Source organism: Lathamus discolor, chromosome 4, assembly GCF_037157495.1.
Source record: "Lathamus discolor isolate bLatDis1 chromosome 4, bLatDis1.hap1, whole genome shotgun sequence".
Classification (NCBI taxonomy): Eukaryota; Metazoa; Chordata; class Aves; order Psittaciformes; family Psittacidae; genus Lathamus; species Lathamus discolor.
This window is the reverse complement of record NC_088887.1, coordinates 22,198,677-22,202,082: the sequence shown is the minus strand read 5'-3', so window position 1 is coordinate 22,202,082 and position 3,406 is coordinate 22,198,677.

Genomic DNA, 3,406 nt, shown 5'->3' with positions numbered 1-3,406 from the left:
CTGTAGCCTTGTTCTTTCTTGATTTTACTTACACCAGCTTATTAATTTGCACACAAAGAAACCCTCTGTCATTCCCAGAGACCATGGTGGTGATTGGAGAGTTTCCGTGAGAGCCAGTTCCTGTGACATGTACATAACAGTGGGAAAGAGAAATCAAGAGCCCCAGGGAAGTTGGAGAAGCTTGTTAGCTGACACAAGTGGACAGGCAAAAGAAGCCAGTGGAGCTCCAAACAGTAGAACACCATACGAAAAGGCACTCGTGGCAGGGAGTTGATGGAAAAGGCCAGGCACTATAATCAGGCATAGAAGGATCACCTCTAGGAAGACCTGCTCTAAATGGATACCATCTCCTGCACGATTTTATCTTGACTGCTGTGGCTGCTCTCAATTCTGTATGCGCGCCATGGTCTTATGGAGGCCTCTGTGGGGGACACTGCAAGGTCAGCTGAAGCTCACTTAGACCCACAGCACCATGGAAAGGAACAGTTCTACTCTGCCGTCCACTGGTGCGGCAGTGTGACATTGTCCCATATACCACCTTTCTCCTTCATCCCTGTCCCAGTCACTTCCTTCCACCCATGCTGTATTCCCAGCTCCACCCCAGCAGTGCATCTGTGTAGGATATATTTCACAGGACTCCTCTTCAGGAACTTAAGTAATTCTCAGATGAGGAAAGGCGTGGGTGGGAAACAGAATGTATCTTGGGAGAAGGCAGAAATGGGATTTGGACCAAAAAAAGCCAAAAAAGCAGAACTGAGGCAGAGAAAAAGTGGTTCCTAAGAACTACTAGGACAGCCAGTCAGCAAAGCCAGGAACTGAACTTACATTTTATCATCTAAGTTTTTATCTAAGTTGCAGCATCCATTTCTAATGTTAGGTAATCTTTCCATGTTGGCAGACATTTCTCCTAAGCTGATAAGGTTCCAGCCCAAATTCCTCAGCACAGAGCAGAGTGACAATCAGCCTTCCTTGCAAAAGTTCACTGGCTTCAAAACCTGATCAAGACCGCTTTGACTTTCCTAAAGCCATTCCAGAAAAGAGAGCCTTTTGACCTGCTTAGGACACCTCACCAAATCTGAACCACCTTTCACTCGTGCTAACACAAACCAGACACCACTGCAGAGAAACAGCATTGTGCCTATTCAGGCCCAGTGCAACTGAGCACAGATGCCTGGTACAGGGAGCCCACAGAACTTGCTCATTCTCGTGTTTGCCGTGGCACACAAGCACCCCACCTACACATGTAATATACAGAGTGAAAGTCGCCCCTGATCTAAGAGCCAACACAAAGCCAATGTATCACTGAAGTCCCTTCTCTGCCTAACATTTTAAATAAACCCTTGTCTTTTAATAAATAAAACATCAGGAAATAAAGTCTTCTTTATTTAATAAGTAACATCAGTATGGATAGAATTCAAACCTCTGAGAGAACAGCACTCTTTTGTAAATGTTGAGTGCTGCCCCAGTCACGCTCCAAGGGCTGCAGATGGCACACTGTCAGTGTCGTCAGGGATTTTTTTAGACAAACTAGGGCAGGGGAATCTTTGCATTCACAAGGGGAAATGCAGCAAATTTCAAAAAATAAGGAGAACCTTTTGAATTTCTCTAACTCTAAATGAAAAAAAATGAAGACTAAAAAGTGGGGTGGGCTGGCTGGGGAAAAGAAATACCAACACTGACTCCCTTTGTGGGTCTCCTTTAACCTGAAAATGGGTGAAGGCTGGTGCTAAGCCAAACCTACATCCTCCATCCACTTTGACCCACTTCTGAAAAGAGGTCTGAGTAAGAGAATGGCATAAGTAATTGGGGGAAACACAGACAATGCTATCAACCACAAAGAGTCAAGGAAGAGGACTTGACTGAAGATTAACTGAAGTTAATCTCTCTCCCAAAACTTAACTTAAAAATCATGGGACTTCCATAGGGAAAAAAAAAAAAAAAAAAAGAGCGAACTTTATTTTTTACATATATTCTGATTTCTCACTTTGCAGAGTATGTAAGCACTTCTAACATTTTTCCACATTCTTCACTTCCACTATTTTTCAGGGGCTTCAAACAGTATTTTTCAATTACTTCTCAACAACACTGAACCTGTAAATGTGTTTTTTAAGTGAAGGCTGAGATTCTTGTTTAATCACTTGACAGTGAGAGCTGGAATTAGTTTTACAGGACATCAAATACTAAAAGACTAATAATAAACAAAATTAGCAATGCAGCACTGATGTAAAAAATAAATAGCAAGCCCATAGCCATGTTGAAATAAGGCGCATTTCCTCTAAAATCAAGAGGGACCTTTCAACCTTTTCCAGTCAGTGTTCAGGATTTTGTAATGTGAAATAAACCTGGCAGAGAGTCATGGCATCACCTAAGCAGAGAGATGCCAACACAGCTAAAGGGAAACCAGTTTGTGGATAAAACAGAAGACCTGGCAGAAGACCAGTTGGCTCTTAGGAAAACTTACTTAGACTTGGCCCTTGACTCACAGCCATTTAATCCTTTTCTGGTTTTAAACATTATTTCAAACCCATGCTTACCACACCAGCAAGATATTACTGTACTGGCCTGTGTCTTTAAGGCTACAGTACCGTTTGCAAACAGAGAGTATGAACATCACTGGTAGTGGTACTTTGTGCCAGAGTTGTTGGCATGAACATTTGTTGGCAGGAGGAGTTCTGCTAATGACACTTTATCAAACATAAAACATTGCTTGTGCCTACATTTACTTTTGAAGACACAGTGGTTACACAAGAGACTGCTACCTTATTCCTCACTGTTTCAGGGTACTTGTATGCATGTAGCTTATGCTGTCTGTAGTAATCTGGACCTATGCATTGAGAAGGCAGGGCTGCCCACATGCTGAAAATGAAAGACATGGACAAGTGCCTGTGGGTCAGAGCCAAAAGGCTTGGCTCTGTCTTTCAGCATACCTGAACAGCATTGACTTCAGCCATATTCAGCTTGGGAACTTTGGCCAAAATTTCTGTAGTCCAGTCTTAAGCAAAACTCAGGCAACTAAATACTTTTCAAGATCTTAGCTTAGCTGGTGCATCTCTACCACGAAGACTGGAAAAACTGGATCTCAAGTCAGAGGGAAATAAGTTGAAGACTGTGCCAAGATACATAGAGACCGACAAGGCATTGCATATTCTCTTCAGACTTTCTCAGACATAAAAGCTGTGAAGTGGTCTGGCAGTTGAACCAGATAATCCTTATAGGTCCCTTCCAACTGAAATAGTCTAGTCCTGGAAAATCTAACCAATTTAACATCATGAAGACAATGAGGTTAAGTCCTAAGACTCTGCTATATTTTTTCAGGATGTGAGCTTCAGTTTACGTGCAGGACGAAATTTTCCAGGCCTTGCCTGAGCAAGACGAGTCGCCACACTGCAGAACCTGGTTCTAAAAA